Here is a 24,041-nt window from a genome sequence, read left to right on the forward strand (position 1 = left end):
GCAAATGTTGCAGTGATAGTATCAATGATGCCGTACACAATGTCATCAATGATCTAATATGTGGAGTAATTAGCTGTGTAAGGCAAAGGCGCAAGTTATAGTTACCATAGGGCATGAGACAAAGGGGGTCAAAATGGGGTGAGCAAAGTCAACTCTAAATCTTCACATTTCAAGACAGAGGGTGCTCCGTACAAGTATTGGCGTGTTCACCAAGTGCCAACTTGTCAATTATATCTTTTATGTACACCTAGATAGAGTTTGTGGAGTTCTGCAATGTATTACTCTGCAAAGTGCTGAAAAAACTCTGCTGAGCTACGCGGAGTTCCGCAAGCAGTGGAGTTTGGGAAAGACGTGCTTGTCACGCTGATTTTCAGCTCCAGGAGTTTCTACCAAGCTGAAAAATCTTCACGAATGGCATCAAGTGGAACGCCAGATGGCACTATCTTTTTTCTGCCTCTCAAGTAGATTTTCTATTTGAGCGTTAGTTTCCTCAACGTAAACAGCAGCATTTTCATTGCGAGTAGTCATGGCCTACCGTGACCTATTATGTTCAGAAATCTCACTTGCCATCTTAGTGTTTTCTCTAACTCGCCAACTTAATGTTGTCGAGCGAAAGCAAGAGAAAAAACTCAGTTCCATGTCACTTCGCAGAGTTTTTTGGAAATCTGTGGGGAACTCACAGTGGGGAAAACTCCACGAACTCCACCGGCGGAGAGAAATTCTTCTCCCACCCCTACTTTTATGTACATAGCAAAGCAACATACAGAGTTCAAGAAACATTCCCCGTCGTGGCAGCCATCTCGTAATGGTGTCATATTTACAAGGTTGACATCCTTGGCTATATAATCATCTCCCAAGCTACATAAAATTACCTACTTTAGTAGTCATCTTCAAATCACAACCAGTTATGTCGTAATGGATGAAATCCACTTAAACCTCGTATCACAAAAACTTTGAAGCTATTGTTTGTGTTATTGAACACATGCCTCCATAATTCAATTCGACTCAAAATCAGGCTGTCACCATCTTACTCATAACCAGTAATAGAGGCTCACCTCTAAATCTTCCCTTATAAAGATGGAGAGTGCTCCGTACAAACTTCGGTGTGTAACCATGTGCCATCTAATCAATTACATCCTATATGTTCACAGTAAAGCAGCATAAACTTGCAAGATACATCCACAATTGTGGCAGACATTTTATAATGGTATCATAATTACAAATTCAACATCCTTGGCTATGTAATCCTCATCCCAGGCTACATAAAACTACATACATTCAAAGTTATCTTTAAATCACAAACAATTATGCCATTATGAAAAAATCCACAAAGACCTCATTTTGCAAAACTACTAAGCCAACCTTTGTGTTCATGAACATGGGACTCCATAGTACTCCATAACTTAATTCGACTCCAAATCAGACTGTCACTTTCTGATACGTAATCAGTAACAGAAACAAGTAAAGCAGAGGATTAGTAGGTGCAGTGGAAAGAAATCAATTTGGAGCCAACCCCTATAAACCCCAGCAGTGTGACAGTAGAGAAAGAATAAAAAATCTGTCAAACACAACCCAAAAGAAACTAATGTAAAGACCAATGAGGAGTAGTCCAAGGATCATCAGGAAATGTAATTAATCTTTTTTAAACTATTAGCAGATCCTCTCCAATATCTTAAATCAGACATAAAATATGAACATCAAAACTTTAGTCACCATGAAATTCATTAATGTGACCATCATCATGGAGAGACCCATTAATGTGAATCTGCCTATCTCACATGCATTATACAGTTCTTATATGGTTTTCATTGATGAAACAGATGCATCCAACATCTAGACCTCTAAAAAATGCTGAAGTTCATTTTCAATATTGAGACCTTGTTTAAATGATCTAAGTTTCATTATCCAAGTCTCCTCGCAGTGCCTGAGCATAAGTTCTATGTTACCATCCCTCACATTACTTTTAGCATGATCAATTCTATGGAATCTGAAATTAAGATGATTTCCTCCAGTTCTACAATCCAGAGTATTTAAAATAATTGAGAACTTCATGTTGCGTTGTTTGAAGGCTCGGAAGTGTTCCAGAATCCTCTTCCTCAGTGGCCTGATTGTACTACCTACATATATTTTGCGACATTGGCAAACAATTATATAGACAACACACTTGGTACTACAATCAATATATGTTGAGACCTGAAACTTCCCAGTCCCATTGTATTCAAATTGTGTTGTCTTATTTACAGCCCACCTGCATACATTACAATGTGCACATTTGTGGAAACCCTTATTGTGCATTGTTAACCAGTCAGATTTGCCTCCTGTTGTTGGGTAGTTTGGACTAATGAGATTAGCAATCATCTTACCCCTTCTGTAGGTGATACTGAGTTTCAAAGATGTATAAGGTTGAAGTGTCTTATCTGAACTAAATATATGCTGGTGTCTCTTCAAGAAACCTTGCAATTTTCCTGAATCAGGGTAGTACTTAGTCACCAAAAGTATTTTATCTATTTTATTTGTCTTAGCCTTCTGTCATGATTTGAGTGTAGACAAACATGAAGTTTGTCTCACTCTCATCTTACCTCTATTTATCACGGCTTTCTCATAGCCCTTTGTTATGAATCATTGTTCAATATCCTAAAGGACCATGTTTAATTCATCATCCAGACTGCAATTCCTCCCTTCACTCAACATTTGTCCAAAAGGGTTGGCATTGATTTGTGCCCACAGGTGGGAGTTAGAAGCATGTAATAGAGCATTACAAGAGGTACTTTTCCTGTACATTCTACTACAGACCTTAGTGTCACTTACAAAAAGTTTAATTTCCAAAAATACCATCCATACCGCACTGTGTTTAAAAGTGAAAGACATATTGCAGTCATTCCCATTCAAGTGGGTAAAGAATTCATTAAGTGACTCAAAGTCTCTCATCCAGATCATTAGACAGTCATCAAAGTATCTACCCCAGTAATGGATATACTCTATCCACCTGGCTCCTCTCTGGCCCCAGATCCATTCTACCTTTAACCATCCCATAAAAAGATTTGCAAAGTATGGTGCGAATCTCAAACCCACCCTAACTATAACTACCTACTGGCGACCACCAGTAGCTTATATATATATAGATATATATAGGTGGATAGACAGATAGATAGATAGATATTTTCACTGAAAAAAACAAAGGTTGCAGGTATGTTATATATAGGTTCTGAATTTACTCATACAAAACCATAGAAATTTAGCAGATATAGTTAGCGTTATTTCAAGTAACTGCCTGCACCGTGACCTGTTGGCACTGCACCTCGCATCAACCCGCTTCCCATCGCAGTCCCGACACCATCAACGCCAGTGCTTCTGACTTCGTCATCAGCCCCGAGTTCGATCTGCAATTCATGTCACTTCAAGGGCCTGACGACCCCTGCATTGACCTCTAGAACCGACGTCCGCTGACTCCTGTGACACCAGCAACGCCCCACTCCAGATTTCATTGTGAGGATCACAACGCCCTGCATTTCCAAGTTACTGTTTGCGGGTCTTTCTGACACCATAGTAGACCCTCGACAACGCGGCCGGCCTGAACCATTGGATTTGTTGTTCACTATGCCGTGATAGCCCCAGACGGAGCTATTGACTTCATGGAACTGTATTTTTAAGTTAATTCTTGCAAAATTCATATCTTTATTATTGTATGTTGGTTTTTCTCATTTGGGGCCAGATGTAGCAACTTACAAATTTGCGAGGTGCAAAGTGCGAGTCCATGCGACTCGCAATTTGCACCTCGCAAATTGGTATGCAGTACGGTGTCTCAGACACCGACTGCAACTCGCTATGGGGTCGCAATGACCCACCTCATGAATATTCATGAGGTGGGTCGCAAATTGCAGCCCCATAGCGAGTATAGGCACTCGCAAACATGGAGGCCTGCTGTCGTCAGCAGACCTTCATGTTCGTGACTGCTTTCAATAAAGCAGTTTTTTTTTTTTAAGTGTAGCCCGTTTTCCTTAAAGGAAAACGAGCTGCACTTAAAATAAAAACCGAAACCTTTAGTTTCGGTATTTTTTCAGGGCAGGGAGTGGTCCCTGGGACCACTCCCTGCCCTGAAAAAATATTTTTGGGTCCACCCATGGGGACCCCTTCCAATTTGCGAGTGGGTTACCATCCACTTGAAGTGGATGGTAACTGCGATACCATTTGCGACCGCTTACGCGGTCGCAAATGGTATTGCATACCACTCAGACTCGCAAATAGGAAGGGAACACCCCTTCCTATTTGCGATTCTGAAATGCATATTGCGAGTCGGTACCGACTCGCAATATGCATTTCTGCATTGGGAAACGCGTTTAGCGAGTCGCAAACGGCAATTTTTGCCGTTTGTGACTCGCTAAACGTTTCCTACATCTGGCCCTTGGTCTTGTTTTACAAGGATAAATATTGGCTATTTTTCTAAAACCGATGTGGTGTCCTTTTGTAGTGTTTTCACTGTATTACTGTGAGTTATGTGGAAATGCTTTACACATTGCTTCTGAGATAAGCCTGACTGCTGTGCCAAGCTACCAAAGGGGTTAGCAGGGGTTATCTGAGCTGGGTATCTCCCTTACACTGACTAGAGTGAGGGTCCCTACTTGGACGGTGTGCAAACCGACCCCATTTCTAACAGTAATGACCTCCATTTTCAGAAAACTCCATCTATCTAAAGTACAGTGTGAGATGAAAATTTTTAGAGTTTGGTTTATTCAGTAAAATGCTGCTGCATATCCCCCAAAAGACTGCATCATAGTTCCTGCATGAGTGCAGTCCAACAGTGAGTCTTACTTTCTACGCTCAGCGAGCTGTGTCAGGAGAGTCTGCGTGGCACACATTCAATAATATCCACATTGTTTTTTCTTTTACCAGGAAAAGGTTTCACACTGCTCCTGCACATGTCCAGGAGTTCTTCTTGGATGCAGGCACTCTTTTTCAAGCAAGTCACGGTAGCAAAATCCACAGCTCTGCAGTATAGTTATGTTTTGAATACTGGCCGCTCTCTTGCACTTGTCATGTTAGTGCGTGTGTTTGCTGTGTTCACTGTGTGAGTGTGTGTGCACGAGTCTCAGTTTGGCATGGTGTGCGTGTGTCGGTGCAAGTAATGACCCGAGGTGCTAATAGCGAGGTAATGGAGCATGGAAGGGTGAAATGCTAAACCTGCATTAGCTGTTATTAGACGCATAAAACACACCCCAGAGTAAACAAAGGATTTTACTCGCTGAGCCATCCTGCAGTTACACGAACAGTATTGGGAAGATGCCTTGCAAATACATTTATAACAAGCATTTTCAATGCAACGGGGCTCGCATTAGCTCGAGTTAGAGCTATTTGCGTTATAAACTCCTAACCAGACTTTTCTTGACACACAAATTAAAAGAAAAAAACGCGCTGAAATTGAAAACGTAAAAATGGAGCGCAATTGCGGTGTGTAAACCCCAGCGCGATCGCGCTGCGGGGAAAATAAAAAGATAAAGTAGTTCGGAAACCCAGGCTGAAAACATCGAGCCTCGAATGGTTTCAGTACTTTACCGGTGCTATGTAGGTGGGCTAAACACCGGAAAAGGCATGACGTATGCATACCTTTAACAAATGAAAGCAAGCAGATTTTAAAGACCAAGCTCAGGAACCAATGAAAGTGACAGACGTGATCTGGGCGTGTTTTCAAGCCCAAAGAGAGATTACATCATGGACGGAGCGCATTGTGCTCGCTCATAAAAAGGACTTGTGTGCTTCCCTCCAACTCCTTTGCACTCACACCACATCCCACCCCACCCTGACATTCTACTAGACTTGTCTACTGCTGCAAACAGTATACTCAAGCAATGCTTTGACCCAGGGAGGTGAGAGAGGTGTCTACTTGACTTCCTCATTTGCGTCTCAAAACGCTTTCAAGGAACTACTGGCCTCACTGGGATCATGCATCATTACCTGTCACTCTGATGCAAACCGGATTTTTCACACAGATTTCCAGTTCCAGTTGGAGCTTGCTGCCCATCTGAAGTATTTACAACTCAGTCAGAAGCGACAGCACACATTTTCCAAGAATATTAATGCATACTTTTCAGTAAGGAATATGGATACATTATTTAAATTAGCCCAGAGAGGAGAGATATTGGCTCGGTGAAATTAATAGAATTTTTTAATTTAACTTTGTGCACACAGACTGCTTCCTGATCACACCACCTTCTAACAGATGGTTGCAACCACTCAGCAATAGATTTGTTGCATAGAAAACAAGATATTGATAGTTCATCCATGTTTTTCATTGTGTCAGGAGTATAAGGTAGGTCACTGCAACATTTAATGGCTCTTGCAATGCTTGTCTGGCCTTCTGCCGCTTGCAATCTTCTCGGTAGCTGAGCTTGCTCACTTCACTCACTACCTACATAAAACTCAGCCCCAACTTTTGTACCCCACCAGTTTGAAATGTCACCAGCCGCCACTGGTTTTGAATTTGTTATTTCTAGAAGATGGTGCCCATTAGGAATAATAACTCAATATTCATTGGATTGCTTCCATAAGAGAAATCAATAGCAGCACATTGGCACAGACGTCTTGTTAGACAAACATGGCATGAAGATATTGAGTATTGCAAGCATATGACTACCAACGATACAGGTAAATTTCATGATCTTAATCAATGCTTTTGTATTTCAGTTATCAACATGTTACATTGATTGCAAGCAGAACTGCGGAAGGTTATGGAATTATACAGAAGGTAGCTGTTTTTAGCAAACTTTTAGTAACTCAGAGTGATGTTACCATATCAACTTTAAATATATTACAGCTAAGGAATAATACTGAGTTTAATTTTAGCATAGAACATTGGAAATACAGAGTGTGCCAGCAGGTATAAAATATATAATATCAAAAGGTAATTGCAAAGGTCACCACTATACTCAAACTCAAAGCAGTGCACAGTAAGCCCACCCGAGCAAAAAGGCAGTATGATGTTAGCCAGTGTCCCTGTTTCTCTCTCTTGTCCCATTCCCCAGATCAACGTTTTACGTGCATGGTTAGTTGTGAGTTCGATAAGGTATGTAAGCTTCCATTGCTCCCGTCTGATTATTTTTCAAGGTTAGTGCATCTTGACATATTATTGCTGTTGGTATTGAAGAGTTTCCCTATGGGAGGATACATTCATGCCTGTTGGGAATAGTCATATATTAACAACATAACAACATCTCCAAAATAAATTCCTCAATACTTTTAACCAGATTTTCTAAAAAATAATTTTGATTCAATTTAAATCCATGTTTTGTTTGCAGTTAGGTCAGGCTCTGCTAGCCCAGTCTGATATCCTGTGGCAGCTGACACGTAAGCTTTTCAATTAATCAATCAATCAATCAATCAATCAGTATTTGTATAGTGTGGCTAGCCACCCGTAAGGTTATCCAGGTGCTGGGATGGCTCAGTCGCAAAGCCAGATCTTGAGTTTCTACCTGACGTTTGCCAGAGAGGATGATATCCAGAGGTGGAGTCTGGTCCAGAACATGGCAGCGAGGTAGGAAAAGGAGCGGCCTCTGCTGTGGTTTTAGTGGATGCGCTGAGTCTGTGCAAGGGAGCGGGAGGTGGATTGGAGTTTTCTGTATGGTTGGTGGAAGTTCACTCAGTGGGTGATGTATGCTGGTCCTAGGTCCTGGAGGGCTTTGATGACGTGTGTCAATATCTTGAATTGGGATGTTTTCTGGACGGGGAGCCAGTAGAGGTTCCTGAGGAGTGGGGAGATATGGGTCCATTTGGGTAGGTCCAGGATGATTCTTGCCGCTGAGTTCTGTATCACCTGTAGTCTCTTCATAAGTTCAATGGTGGTTCCTGCGTACACTGTGTTACTGCAGTCCAGCTAGCTGGTGACTAGGGCTTGAGCTATGGTTTTCCTCATGCGGATGGCTAGCCATTTGAAGATTCTTCAGAGCATGCTGAGAGTGTGGAAGCAAGCAGACAAGACTGCAATGATCTGCTGATTCATGGTGAGCTTGCTGTCCAGGATGATGCCAAGGTTGTGGGTGTGGTCTGTCAGTATGGGCGTGGATCAGAGTTTCTCTGGCCGTCAGGTGTTGTTCCAAGGGGAAGTGGCAATAGTCGAAGATCAGCACTTCGGTCTTGTCATTGTTGAGCTTCAGGCCTGTTGAGGTAAGTCTCCATCCAGTCTGCAACGTTCTTCATGCAGTTAGTGGTGTTGGGGTCTGCTGTCAGAGAAAGGATGAGCTGTGTGTCATCGGCATAGGATATCATCAGTGGCGGCCCGTCCTTTAGGGCGGAGGGGCCACGCCCCCCCACCTTTTGCCCCCCATGAAGAGTGTCTGTCAGGCTAAACAAAGGTCAGCCTGACAGACACTCTTCATGTTCAGGTCAGGCAGCCAGGAGCAGACATGCGCGATTTGCGCAGACTCCTGGCTGCCTGAGCTGAACTTTGCTGGGCTGAGGAGATCACAGCTCCTATGGGCGTGACCTCCTCAGCCCAGCAAAGGTGCCTTGAGGCCCTCCCCTGGGTGACGAGGAAAGCGTCACCAATTGACACTCTCCCTGGGCGCTTCAATTTAAGCCCTGAAGTGCCCAGGGTGAGTGTCAATCAGTGACATTTCGTCACGGAGTGGGGTGGGTTCAGCAGTCTCACTGACCCCATCCCAGTCTGTGACGAGACAGCCAATGAGGGAAGGCAGCAGTCCCATCCCTCCTGGGACCTGGAGGCCGAAGGTAAGTGTGTGTGTGTGTATGTGTGTGATGTTTCAAATTGAATGTTTGGTGCATGCGTGCATGTTTGAATGGTATGAATGTTGTTAATGGATGTGCGTGGGTGCGTGTGTGAAAGAATGAGTGTGTGTGATGTTTTAAAATGAATGTTTGGTGCGTGCGTGCGTGCAAGTTTGAATGGTATGAGTGTTGTTAATGGATGTGCGTGCGTGTCTGTGTGTGAAAGAATGAGTGTGTGTGTGTGTGTGTGTGTGCCCCGCCCACCCCCCTCCCTCCTAAAGCTGCCGGCCGCCACTGGATATTATGTTGAGTCATGGGTTCTGACAATGTCAGCTAGGGGTGTCATGTAGGTGTTGAAGAGGGTGGGGCTGAGGGATGAGCCTTGAGAGACATTATAGATGGTATTCATGGGTTCCAAGGTCAATGGAGTTGGTGGATTCTCTGTGTTTATCCTGCCATGGATGATGCGATTCATCTGAGAACATTTCCCTGGATTCCGATGTGGTGCAGTCTCTTGATGCATGTGTGGTGGGATACGGTGCTGAACGCCGCAGAAAAGTCAAGAAGGATCAGGGCCACTGAATCTCCTCAGTGGGTGAAGATGTGTATGTCATTTGTGGCAGCGATCAGGGCTGTCCTGATGCTGTGGTTCGCACGGAAACCCGATTGGGAAGCATCATGCAGGTTGTTTTTGTCGAGGTGTTCATTGAGCTGCTAGTTGAAGGCTTTCTTGAGGACTTTGGTGGGGAAAGGGACTCCCAAATGGGACGTTAGTTCTGGAGTTCACTGGGGTCTGCGGAGGGTTTCTTGACTCCTGGAAGTGCCCACCTACCAGCGAACAGAGCCCTGTACATTTTCTTATGATTCACCGGACTACCTTTGCCAGCCCATGTGAATTTTGTTTTATTCTATAAGCCACAGTTCTTCTTAGCTTTACAACAAAGGGTGACCTGGAATAGCAATTTGCACTGGGAAGTGTTATTTTAATTAAGTTAGTCCTTTTTACTATTGTAAAAGGTAAAGAATTCAAACATTATCAGCAGTTCTTTATCTTAAGAATTAATGGTGCATATGTTAAATTATACAGTTTAACATAATACTATTAGACGAATTGTTTATTATGTATTGAAATATATCCTCCTCAGCAAGCCAACAAGCAGTCAAAGAGAGAAACAAGTGTGGGAACCCAGGGCCCAGAAGCCAAGAGGCGGCACACACAGTAATTAATTTGTGCCTGAATAGCTGTAAGAGACACAGAACACCCTAAAGAGCAAAATACTGGTCTAAGGGCCAGATGTAGCAAAGTGTTTGCGCCTCGCAAACAGCGAAAATCGCCGTTTGCGAGGCGCAAAAGCCACTTTGCTATTCAGAAATGCATTTTGCGAGTCGGCTCTGACTCGCAAAATGCATTTCCGACTCGCAAATAGGAAGGGGTGTTCCCTTCCTATTTGCGACTCGCAGTGGGATGCAATTCCATTTGCGACCGCGTACGCGGTTGCAAATGGAGTCGCAGTTACCATCCACTTCAAGTGGATGGTAACCCACTCGCAAATTGGAAGGGGTCCCCATGGGACCCCTTACACTTTGTGAATGGACCCAAAAATATTTTTTCAGGGCAGGGAGTGGTCCAAGGGACCACTCCCTGCCCTGAAAAAATACCGAAACTAAAGGTTTCGTTTTTTTTTTAAGTGCAGCTCGTTTTCCTTTCAGGAAAACGGGCTACACTTTCAAAAAAAAAACTGCTTTATTTAAAAAGCAGTCACGAACATGGAGGTCTGCTGACGTCAGCAGGCCTCCATGTTAGCGAGTGCCTATACTCGCAATGGGGCCGCAATTTGCGTCCCACCTCATGAATATTGATGAGGTGGGTCATTGCGACCCCATTGCGAGTCGCAGTCGGTGTCTGAGACACCGTACTGCATAGCAATTTGCGACTTGCAAATTGCGAGTCGCAGGGACTCGCAATTTGCAAGTCGCAAATTGCCAAGTTGCTACATCTGGCCCTAAGTGATCAAAATGCGATCTCCCTGCAGCCCACAAGGGCATCTTTGTTATGATCTACTTCATGATTACACATGAAAGATGGAAAGCACCTGAAAATCAATAACCAGGTGGATAAGAGAGATAGGTCAGAAAACAGTCATCAGCAAGTCCTATTCCTTAAATTAAGCCGCTGGAGTCTTTCACTCTTGCCATTATGCTGGAGGCTATCCCGTCAAAAAATCCCAAGATGGAGGAAGGGATAGAGGGGAGGTGGAGAGGTAAGTAAAGATTAAATGTTGGGAAGTTAGGTAGTGAGAGAGAAAGAGAGAGAGGTGTGGTAGAGAGATAGAAGGTAGTGGGAAAGATATTTGGAACAGAATGGTAAAATAGAGATAGATTGTGAAAGAGCCTCTAGGAAGAGAGAGAGAGGCGAAATGGAGAAAGACAAAGAAAAGTGAGATAAAAAGTGAAAAGGTCGCGAGGTTGAGACAGGGTGAACTCAATAGTGAAGAGGTACAGGTATGTGAGATGGAAACAAAGCAGTGAGGTGCAAAGAGGATGGGGAGGTAGATAGAATAGGAGGAGATAGTTGAGGTAAAGTGCAAGATTAGGGAGGAAGAGATGCAGCGCTAGGCAGAGAGGTGGTAGAAAAGTGAGGTTGTGAGAGATGTGTAAAAATGATTGAAACAGAAGTGAGAGGTGAAATAGTGATGAGCTAGGATTAGACACACAGAGATGGGGTAGGTACATAGAGATGTAGAGATAAATAGAGGGGAGATAAAAGAGTGAGAGCTAAGTGAGGTAGGCATCGAGAGGGAACGGTCGAGATAGAGAAAGAATCAGAGGAGAGGGAAATTGAGAGAGAGAATGAAAGAGAGAAAGAGTAGGAGAGAGAATCTTGATTTAAGGGGCTCTCTTGGAAGCTGGAGCCCTGGGTAATTGCCCTATTCACCCATGCTTTAAAACTGCTCTTCCCTGAGGCAAAGGTCTGTGTGCAAGTTCCTGGAGTTCTTGTGTGAGGACTTTGGAGAACTGATCCCACAGAGTTAATCTAAATTTTTTGCGGTCCCAGAATAGATGGAAGGGGTTGGAAGGGTCAATCTGCAGGAGAGGCAGTGATCAAATCGGTGGTGGAACTGCTCTGAGAAATGACCTTTCAGAAAGCAAAGGAAACCCCTTTCTGGAACTACTGACTATAGTTAGAGCAAATCGAGCTCCCCTCAGCTAGAAAATCAGGAGAATTCTTATTTGCTGTCCACACTTTATTAGAAAATAGAGCCCTGGCAAAAGACCGGGAAAAAATCATCAGCGGGTTTCACTTTAAGAATTTCCCCGACTTAGCCATAGGCACAACCGAAAGCAAAGAAATGTGAACTCTCTAATACTTGCATTTAAGCAGCTGGGTATTCCAGCCAAAATAGTGCCCTTATGCAACCTAAAAGTCAAGTGGACGGGCTCCTTCCATACATACTCACTGATAAGAAGACGTGAGGCATCTTTTATCCAGAATCAGGTATGGGGGAACTCTGTAGTGTACAAATGGCCTAAAGAGGTCATATGGGTTAATGTAGTAATGACAACAATTTAGTGACCCTATGTCTGTAAAGGCCAGATTAGTAAGAGTGGAGAAAACTACAAGTATAAGTACAAGCATATGTGTGTATCAGTAACTACACTTGGAATTCATTTGCCACAAACATATAGATACAAATTTGCCACAAACACAAGTATTCAATTGTTTAAAAAATAAGAGGGGACATTTATATTGTTTCTATGGTAGAACCAGGGGCTTCCAATTATGCTGCTTTTTTACGTTACTGAACAAACAGCAGCCAATCAAAATCCATAAAACTTTAAACTACGTATCCCATGAGCGTTTATCACGGCCTCGGTCAATCATGTCTATTCTATGCCTATATAGGTCCATGACACTGAAGTTTTTACTCTTTCTTTGCTGCTGCAGCAGTCAAAGGTAAGTACTATTGTTTTAATGCAAATTGTTTACTTAATGTAATATATTGTGCTTGTAGAGCGTTTGTGTTTTCGCGCTATCACAGGGATTTCTGTCTCCCTAACTAGCAAGTGCGCATGTTGAGCATGAGCATGTTGAGGATCTTATGTTTCCGATCGGCTTGACGCACCCAACACGCTTTAACACGTGCATCGGTCCCAGTGAGCGCCCAACGGGGCTGTGATAAGCGTTTTGAGGTCTGGCCCAGGGAAATTTATTTACACTTGCAGGTGGCTCCCTTCACAACTAGTAAATTCTGACTAGGCAGTTCTGTTACTGCCTTCTTTCATCTGTATTTGCATACTTCAGGGTTTCCCCCACTTGAACCTTCTCCCTAACTCTCAGCTTAGCAGCAATGGCGTACTACGCCGATGAAGAGGATCAATACTAAGACATTAATGAGGTGCCTTATGAGCATCAAATGGAGGTGAGGTTAGTGGAAGCACTGGGTTGCCATGTGCAAGATTCCATTAATTAGGGCCTGATTAAGGTCCTTAAGCAATTTACTCAACCCCTGGTCAATTTTGGAGGGAGAGAATTAATGGATGATTGCAATCAGGCGAGCCTGATGCAGCAACTGGCGCCCCAGGATTCCATTCCTATTTGACAATCCTTAGGGGGGGGTCCATCATCAGCTGACATTCTGGTGCAGACAGCAGCCTCTGTTCTGTGCGACCACAAATATGGGGATTCAGCCTCTCAAGGTTCGACTGAAACTTTTTCAGTCCCACCGTAGTCTCAACAACTCTCTTATGAACCCTCATCATTCTCCTCTGATTCAGAGAACATGCAGATAGAGTCTCAAAGGAATTCCCTTCCCCATCTAAGAAAAAGCCCATCATCTCTCCTCTGATCTTTCGGGTCCAAGTGAGTGACATCTCTTGTTCTCTCCAGTGAACACTATTCATCTGCGTTCGACAGAGTGGGTGCCTTGCATGGAAGTTGCGCACTACATGCAAGATAGACTGTAAAAAGGTTTTGAAAAAGATGTCAGGAGCACTCTGAGATTAGAATGCCCTCATCCTTCACTCCTGGGAAAGGTGGCTGACACTCCAGATTTGGACCCCAGCATGGCAACCTTTTAAAAAAATATGCAAAGGATCCTAAGAAGTGTCTGGACCGCACGTGGTGCGGTTGCCAAGATAAGCTCCTAGATCTCTCTGGGCCCTTGACAAAAAGTCTCGAGCTAGTTGTCTAAGCTAAGGAATCTAACTCACCCTTGGATGCTGGCATCATCTTGGAATGGGCTCAAATGGCTATCTGTTAGACAACGCTAATTGTGCCATGTCTATGGAATGTAGATAGTCTTTTCTTATGCGCCTGGCTCCAAAACTGGCGGAACTAGCCTCCAATGCAGCAGGTACACTAGCCAACGGTTTGTTGCTTGGCGAAAGGTTTGTCAAGGACCTGAGTAAATAGGTAGCCACCTTTGCAACGCTCAACAAAGCTCAGACTTTCATCAAGAAGGTGTTCAATAACACCCTTTTTACCAAGGCTGGGAGCTTTCGAGGTCAGGCGTCTGGCCGAGGATACCAGCAGGCTTCAAGAGTCGCCATGCAGAGAGGCAGAAGAGCCTACGCTACCTCAAACTTCTACCTATCCCATTACAGAAGGCTACAGAAGGCTACAGTGGAGGCAACAACACTCTCGATCCCACTCTTGCAGGAAAGGGTCAATCTCTCTGCGGAGGTTATTTTGGGGAGAAGAATACAGCATTTTCTCCCTATGTGGGCGAACATCACACAAGATCAATGGGTCTTAAAGACGGTACAATGCTTTCAGTTGGAGTTCTACTCCCCGCCACATCAGACAATCCCTCCCTGTCTTTCATAGGGAAAGAAATTCACTCTCTCCTGCACAAAGGGACCATAGTTGAATCTTTACCCCATCCACTAGGCTTCATCAGCACCATATTTCTAGTGCAAAAGAAAGGCCAAGGTTACCATTTAGTTCCATCTCAAACAATTCAATTCCTGGATAGTGTTTTGCCATTTCAAAATGGAAGGCACACACTTGCTAAGTGATCTTTTAAGAAACAGCGATTGGTTAGTGCATCTAGACCTCAAGGATGCCTACCTTTCGGTCCCCATTTACACCCCTCACAGGAGGTTTCTTCAGTTTCAATGGAGTGCTTGCTGGTACGAGGTCACCGCCCTTCGCTTTGGTCTGTCCTCAGCTCCTTGGTGATTCACTAAGTTCCTTCGACCAGTGGGGTAACACCTGAGGGAACAGGGGGTGCACTTGATCCTTTACCTTGAGGATATTCTGATTATGGCACAGGGCAATGAGAATGTGCTCCAGGATCTCGGCTTTATCATAAAAACTGAGAAATCCAGTACGTTGCCATCCTAAACTGTCAAATTCATAGGTTTTCTAGATAGATTTCATCAAAGCTCAACTCCTATTACCGATGTCCAAATGACACTCCATAAAGAAAGAGTTGAGGAAAGCCCAGGCCACTCCGACTATATCATTGAGGATTTTGGCCCGGCTAGTGGGTCTTTTAGCCTCTTCAATACAAGCCATTTTTACGGGTCCCCTACATTACTGTGTCCTTCAGCGCTTGAAGATCAGGCACCTTCAGAAGGGCCTTTGGTATTCAAAACAGATTGTTCTGTCAGAGGAAGCCAGGGTTGAGATCTCCTGGTGGTTGTCCCACATGGATGCGTAGAACAGGAAGCAGCCTGAACCACGACTCCCAAACATCGAGGTCGTGGACAACGAAAGCGGAACAACGCTTTCCTTAACCACGACTTCCTTGTATGGTGCCTTAACCACGCATGTGCTGAACAACGCACATGCTTGGTTAAGGCACAGAAGAAGGGAGTCGGCTGGGGAGGACGATGCGATCAAGGAGGAGGTAAGTGGGGCTGGGACTGCGGGCTGTTGTAGGGGAAAAGGCGGTGGTGGGGGTTCTGGGTATTTTTAGTTTTGGGGGTGGGGGGTTGGGTGGTTTAATTTTAGGGGTGGGGAGGGTGGGTCGGGGCATTTTTAGTTTTAGGGGCGGGGGTGGGGGTTTGGGGTATTTTTAGTTTTTGGGGGTGGGAGGGTCGGGGTGGTTTAGGTTTAGTGGCGGGGTGGGGGGTCTGGGTATTTTCAGTTTTAGGGGAGGGGGTGGGGGGTCTGGGGTATTTTTACTTTTTGGGGTTGGGGGTTGGAGTAGTTTAGGTTTTAGGGGTGGGGGTGGGGGGTTGGGGTGGTTTTAGGTTTTAGGGGGTCGGGGGTTGATGTAGTTTAGGTTATAGGGGCGGGGATGGGGGTTGGGGTGATTTTAGGTTTTAGGGGTGGGGGTCACAGTAATTTTAGGGGCGGGGTGGGAGGCTGGGGTGGTTTTAGGGGTGGGGTGTGGGGGTCAGGGTAATTTTAGGGGCAGGGGTGGGGGGTTGGGGTGGTTTTACGTTTTAGGGGCGGGGTGGGGGTTGGGGTAATTTTAGGGGCGGGGTTGGGGTGGTTTTATGTTTTAGGGGTTGGGGGGTCACGGTAATTTTAGGGGTGGGGTGGGGGGTTGGGGTGGCTTTAGGTTTTAGGAGTGGGGTTGGGGTTCGGGGTAATTTTAGGGGCGGGTTTGGGGTGTTTTTAGGTTTTAGGGGCGGGGTGGGGGGTTGGGTTAGTTTAGGTTTTAGCGACGGGGTGAGGGGTTGGGGTGGTTTTAGGTTTTAAGGGTGGGGTGGAGGGTTGGGGTTGTTTATGTTTTAGGGGTGGGGCGGGGGTTGGGGTGGTTTTAGGTTTTAGGGGTGGGGTGGGGGTCACCTTAATTTTAGGGGCGGGTGGGGGGTTGGGGTGGTTTTAGGTTTAAGAGGTGGGGTGGGGGTAGGGTAATTTTAGGGGCGGGGTTGGGGTGGTTTTATGTTTTAGGGCTGGGGTTAGGGTAGTTTAGGTTTTAGGGATGGGTTGGTTTTAGGTTTTAGGGGTGGGGTGAGGAGTCGCAGTAATTTGGGGTGGGGGTTGGGGTAGTTTTAGGGGCGGGGGAGGTCGCAGTAATTTTAGGGGCAGGGTGGGGGTTGGGGTAGTTTTAGGGGCAGGGGTGGGGGGGTCTTGGTAATTTTTAGGGGTGGGGATGGGAGTGCGTGCTAATTTTTTAGGGGTGGGGGTGGGGGGCCAGAGGGTTCGCATGCTGGAACCATGCATGCCGTTCACTAATGCCTTTACCAGGAATGCCTTTACAATGAAAAATCGCTGTTAAGGCATTTGTTGTAAAGGCATTAGTGGTAACAACACAGTCGTTGTTCCGACCTCGTTGTTCAGGCATGTGTTGTTCCGACATACATTCGCGTAGAACAGCAGGGTGATTTTTCCATCCGTTCTGGAGGTGACCATAGATGCCAGCCATTGGGGATGGTGAGCTTGTTGCAGGAGACATAGGAGATCGATAGTCACAGGAGGAATTGTGTTATCACATCAACTGTCAAGAACTTTTAGCAGGGTCCTTTGCAATCTGGTCCCTATCCCCCCGCAATGTTCATTGCTGTATCCTCCTCAGGATGGACAATGTGTCCTCAGTCAGATACAGAAATCGCCTGGGAGGTAAAAAGTCTCGTCTGTTAACAGAAATATCAAAGGACTTTTGGCATTATTGCCTCAATCATCAGATTTCGATAATATCGGAATACATTCTGGGTCGGTCGAATGTGACGGCCGACTGGAATTCACACTTCCTGTGCGATTGGAAACTTCTCCCTTGTGTGTTTCAGGCCTTGAACCATCCGTGGGGTCCTTGCTCGTTGGATCTATTCTCCTCTCGGATGATTGCGAAACTTCCAACATTTTACAGTTGGAGGTGGACCCTCAAGTGGTCGGGTCGGATGCATTCCTTTTATCATGGTCACAGGATCTGCTGTATGCGTTCCCCCCTTTCTCTATGATACCGAGAGTTCTCGCCAAGGTACAATGCCAGAAAGCGGAGTTGGTTTTGGTGACCCCCTGTTGCAAACTCAGCCCTGCATACCTTTGGCGATGGCCTTGTCATGCGATTTGTAGGTTTAGATGCCGATCCTCTCGGACCCTCTGAGAATCCCACACCCTCTGATAGTACAGAGTCTGTTGTCCCTAATGGTGTGGAGACTTTCCAGAGATGCTGGCAAGTGCATGGGGTTTCAGAATCAGCACTATTTGTCTTATCGCAATACTGAGCTCCCTCTGCTCATAAGCGATATGAACAAGCCTGGCGGTGATGGGTTCATTGGTGCAGTGAATAGGGTGTGGATCCCGAGGGGACAGAAATTCATATTGTAGAAAAGGTTCTTTCCTATCTCACCACCCAATGCCTGGCATACAAAACTGTTAATAACTTCTGTTCAGCTATCTTGGCATGACATCCTCACCTATAGGGCAAACCAACTAGGAAACATCCATTGATTTGTAACTTCCTCTGGGGTATACGCATGGTTAAACCTTCTCAACCTAAATATTCGGTCTTATGGGATGTCTGCTATTCCTTAAGAGCTGGAGCTGTATTGAGGATTTATCGCGCAAGCAATTATCTGCAAAATTGACACTACTTTTGTGCCTGATTTCCTGTTGGTGAGTATCGGATGTGCAAGCCTTGGATATTGCATATTCACTTCATCTGGAGTATTTTTTTTCTATATCAAGATGTACCAAAACTTCATCACATTGTCTGACTTATCCTGCTTTTCCTCATGATAATACATTTTGTGAAGTGCAATGCATTAAGGCATATAAAGATTGTACTCATTAAATTTGACAAGATGTGTCTGGACAATTGGTTATTTCTTTGCAGAAGCCTTTCCTTCTGGTCCCTTCAGCGACTTTAGCCCATTGGGATAAGTTGTTGTTGGCTGAAGCAGGGATTGATGTGTCCCTCTTTGGGGCTCATTTGGTGAGATGGGCTATGGCCTCTAAGGCTTATTCCTCTGGTTCATGACTAAAAGATATTATGATCACGGCAGATTTCTCTTCTGGGTCTACCTTTTAAGTGCTTTATCATAAACCAACAATTGATGTGGCATCAGGGGTGGTAAATCAACTTTAAACTAGCATAATACAATGCCTTCTGTTCTGCCATAGAATGTAGAATTTTCTAACTATTGCGTCAAGAATGTTAGATTCTATTAAGGACACGGATGTGAGGATTAGCCCAGCCACACAAACATTCATGTTCTTCATGTAATTTCATGTACTGAATGATATCACTTGATTATTGTTGATTGTTGGTTATGAAATTACCCTCCGAAGTGTATGGATTTTCCATTTTAGAATGTGGCTTATTTCCTTTCTTGCTTCCACTACGAACGAATAAATCATCTATCTGAAGTTTGTTGAAGAATCCATGTGTTGATTTTTTCCAGTTCTAGGTGTTTATCCCGATGTGGACGCTGTCCCTTGAACTCTACAGAGATGGTTGCTGCACAGTTCCGCAGATGTTGGACGGTTCATGGTGATGTTGTACACAATGTTGGACTTTTGTTCTGGTTACTTACATTGACAAAGAAAGAGGAAGGACTTCTGTGTCAAGGACTCAGTTAGGCATAAAATAGACATGATTGGTTGAGGCTGTTTTAAAAGGTAATTGGATATGTGGTTTAAAGTTTTATGTATTTTGATTCCCTGCTGTTTGTTCATTAAAGTAATGAGAAGCATTATTCTTGCCGGTGTCCTTAATAGAATCTAAAATTCTTGACAGAATAGCTGGAAAAATGTTTTACTCATTTAATATCAGATGTTTTATTTCTAGATAAGGGTAACACTATAATTGTGCAGATGATTACAGTAGAACAGTAACAGAATTGGAGATGCATGAGCAAAGTTGCACACTGGTGCCTATTTTGCATCCTAAAGAGACTGCCACACATTGGATCGCAGTGTCTTTTTCAGAGAGGTGCTGGAGGGGCTTGTGCAACTATTTATGCCCTTCTCCAATTTCACAAAAAGACCACCAGATCTTGAATAAGTTTCACAATTTTGTATTGTTTTCTTTCTGTCCGTTAGTTACTCATTGACACACAAATAAAGTTTGATGGGATATCCTGACCTACATGCCAGGTGTCATGCTTCATCATTGGACAACCCCACGCTCTCCAAAACCATAAAAGGCAATACATTTGATAGACTAGCATGGTGGGAATACTCTCCTTTGAGACACTTATATCCTGAAATATGTTGGGTCCCTGCTGGCTACAAAGGTAATCGGTTGTGGCACGACTCACGCATGAAGTCATTTGAAGTCCTGCGGCCCTATTATGAGGTATCCCAGAGATGCGTTTTGAGGGAAGTGGAAAAATAAGGCTCTGTAGAAAGTTTTGTGGTATCTCCAGATCTTTCATTTTTGGTCTTCATTACACTGGACCCGGAACCGTCAGCGGTTCTGGCTGCAGGCAGCTGCTGTACTCAGGACTGGCCCACCTGCATATTTCAGCATGGGTGAGCACAAGAAGCTCCCCAAGGTAAAGAAACAGGATACGTTTCCCTCCTCTGCCCCAGTTTCCCCTTCTCCCATTCATAAACAAGAGAAAATGCTCCTGGAGCATTTACCACCTGCTCCGAGGAAGTGGTAAATGTTCACAGACTTGGGTCTGTTGTGTCCCTGGAAGGGGGCACACACATGAAAATGGACCTTGCATTCGAGATTCCAAATGTTATTCACCATTCTGGGGGACAAAATGTGTAATCCCCGTTATTGCATGGGGAGACACTGCTTGGTTTTGTAAATTTTAGCCCTGGTATCTCCCTGAAGTGGTAATGGGGAACACATAGTGGGGTTAACATGGACGAGTTTGTTTCTAGCCTGGACCGAAGTCTTGAAATACGTACAACTACAAACAGACTGTACAAGTACAGTGAACCACTAGCTGAACTACAGCATTACTCACTTATTGAAAATAGAGTGGTCACAGAGGCCATTATGGCAAAGGTAATATCATCAATTTACAAAACGTTGATCAACAATGCACCCGACCATATAGGACCAGTAAAGACCAAATGTGTGAGAGGCCTGGGAGACAAGGATGACACTGGCTGGAAGGAAGTGATTTGGTCTCCTGGAAGTAGTTTGCCGTATGACCTCATTCGATCGGACCTGTGTCTCTGAAGGTGCTGGGGCAGGAACGAATTCCGGCACACACATGGAAATCCAAAAATTATGGTGTTCTAGGAAAAGGTAAGGAATCGCCTTTTGAGGGTAATAGATGCAGAAATTTGGCCTGAAAGACAAAACCGATCTAGAGAGCCTATGGGACGATCCCTCTCTGATAAAATATGAGAAGATGCTTTGCAACACAGTTCTTACGGTAGTTGGATCTGTAATTGATAGTCAATGGGGGAAATCTGAAGCAGCCAGCTTAAGGGAATGGTGCAGGAACAAGGATTGGTATGTGGAAGGAGAGAAAGAGACAAAAGTAGGGGGTACCCACTGAAATTCAGTAAAACTTGGGGATTATGTTGCGCTATGACTGCCTTGCCAAAAAGCATATGTAAGTAATTCCTGACGATAGGAGAAGAGTTGATGTGCAATAAATATATGAAGTATTAATTGTGGCTGTGACTGCACACATAGCTGCCAACTGACCCGGATTTATGCGTGACTACTAACACCAGTCCTTTTTTTGGCTTGGAACTCTGGGACATGTAGTCCTGGTTTTAAATTGACATAAGTAAGACTAAAAGAACCAGAATTGCAAGAAAAAAAATCAGGACTGACCTAATTACTCACTCGTCGACCGATTAAGCTTGGCAGCTACGCACTACACGTGCATGATAATGTCTGTTATCTTTAGTTTCTCTTAAATTTAGAAAACCGAGTTTAAAAAATGTTTTGTGATATAAATGAATTCTATCACAGGACCGGAGGCGAGGATTATGCAAATCTTTCTTCACTCTTTATTCAACAGCAAGTTCAAAGTTAAACAAAACATGAACAGAAAAACTACAAGTTCCATGAGCCCGCCGCCATGGTAACGAGTATCCAATGAGGTGCCCTCCTTCACGTCAGTATAAATGGCCCGAGACACGTCACACTTCCTCTTTCTTCACTGCTCAGATAAGTGCCTTTTCTGCCTCCGTTGGGAGTTTGTTTTCCTTAACTTGGCGCGCTGCCGCTCAATTGTTTTACGGGGCTTTCTGTAGCAGCTTTCTCGCCACGAGCGGTCCGGAACGGACGGGCCGCTCGAGCGCTTAGTTTCCTTTCGGCCCTCGGCGTGTTAATACACGTCGGGCCCACCAGAGGGAGCGCGCGCTGTGTTCTTCGTACTCGAAGAGCGCGTTTCTTTCAGCGCGTGGCTCGCGCTTCGCGTTTGCTTTTTTGGGGAAACCTGTTGTGTCCAGGGAGTTAGGTTCCTGCCTTTCACCCAGACAAGCAGGGTTCGATTTCCAGGCCTGCCAGATGACACACTCAGTCTCTTAGCAGGCATATCTGCATTAACCACTTTGCTTTTCTTCCCAGGTTTGAGGGTTTCTCCTCTATTGCATGTTTGCCACCCTGGTGCATTTTTTCATCTTCCCTACCCTGACACCCGTTTGGGTAAGAATTACCCCATTAGGGAAGGCATTATTTTTCTTGACTTACTATCAGTGACAGAGAGGGTAGGGATTTTACCCTATATATTGTATATTTTTTGTTGGGTGTACACTCTGTCATAGTCCTCATTATGCATTCCTCCCAAGAGAATGAACCTTTTCCCAACATGTCCCCAGGTGAGGGTCCCTCTCACCGTACCCTTCCCCCCGGAGTGGACACTTTGTTTTCCCAGGCTATTTCTCACGCTTTGGCCCCTCTTAGGGATACTGTAGCTACGCTTACTGAACAGGTGTCCAGAGGTACGGGCATGTTTGGTGTGACGGGAGCAGAGGGTGATTCCTCTACCCTTTCAGCCCCCAGGAAAATGCGCAAGCGCGACGCGGGGCACCTGGGGGATGGGGTATTTTCACCCAATCCCAAGAGTGCGCGCGCGCATAAGCGCGTACCCTCCCGGGAGGACCGTTTGCCCGGAGTACTGGGTGACAAGCTTCACCACCTATGGAACCCTGATCGGGGATCCCCCAAAGGCTTCATGGGAGGTTCAGATGAGGACTCATCATCTCTAGATGACGACTCGGGTCGCCCTTGGCGTCCGGGTGCTACCCTACCAGATCCTTCGGATCACGCCGATTCTGACTCCGATATGTTTGAGCCGGAGGGTATCTACCATCCGCGTTCCTCGGAGTGGCGTCCAGACCACAAGGTGGCTGAATATGTCGCCGGTAAAATTAGGCAACCTCTGGACAAAGAGGTGCGCGCTCGTCTACGGGCGGAGTGCCCACGCCCGTCTTTATCAGATAAGGTCGCTCTCACGCCAGTTATTGACCCAAAAATGTGTACGTTTTTCTCCAAGTACACCAAGGATCCCAAAAAAGGGATTCATCGCTCCTGGAGGGCATGCCAGGATAAACTTCTTGATGTGTTAGGTCCCCTCACACAAATTATTCAATTGGCGGAGCGGGCCAAGCAAGCAAACACTCCCCTTCAGACGGACATCATTGCGGGATGGGCTCAGAGAGCTGTTTGTCTTCTGGGCAACGCGAACTGTGCCATCTCTGCAGAAAGACGCAGATCTTTATTGATCAAAATCGACCCCAAGTTGGGGAACTGTCTAACTCGGAGGCAGGGGCTGTTGCCCAAGGCAATTTATTTGGCTTATCCCTTTTTTCCCAACAAATTTTGGCGGGAGATTGAGGTTTTTCAGGGACAATTGGAGGCGCATTACCTCCGACGCATGGGTTCTGCAAACTGTCTCGGGTTTTCAAATAGAATTCTGGGGTACCCCATTTCAGGAGAAACTGCCTCAGCCCATCGCGTTCTCGGCAGACGACTCAGAACTCGTAGATTTAGAGGTTCAGGCCCTTCTTCACAAAGGTGCCATTTCCTTTACTACCCTTCACCCCACAGGCTTCGTAAGCAACATCTTCTTGGTGGACAAGAAGGACAAAGGGTTTCGTCCCGTTATCAATCTTCGTGCTTTCAACGAGTGGGTGGTTTACAGACATTTCAAAATGGAGGGTATTCACTTGCTCCGCGACCTCCTCTTACAGGAGGACTGGATGGTTCGTCTAGATCTCAAGGACGCGTACCTCACGGTCCCTATTTTTCCACCCCATCGCAGATTCCTGCAATTCTTATGGAACAACCAGGTGTTCGAATTCACCGCACTCCCCTTCGGCCTGTCGTCGGCGCCGTGGTGCTTCACAAAACTTCTCAAACCAGTAGTGGAAACTCTGAGGTTACAAGGCATTCGCCTCATAATTTATCTGGACGACATCCTTTTGATGGATCAGTCCAGGTCTCGGTTGATGTTCAATCTGAACACAACTATTGCGCTTTTCCAGGACCTTGGTTTTGTGA

The sequence above is a fragment of the Pleurodeles waltl genome, chromosome 6, assembly GCF_031143425.1.
Source record: "Pleurodeles waltl isolate 20211129_DDA chromosome 6, aPleWal1.hap1.20221129, whole genome shotgun sequence".
NCBI classification, from domain to species: Eukaryota; Metazoa; Chordata; class Amphibia; order Caudata; family Salamandridae; genus Pleurodeles; species Pleurodeles waltl.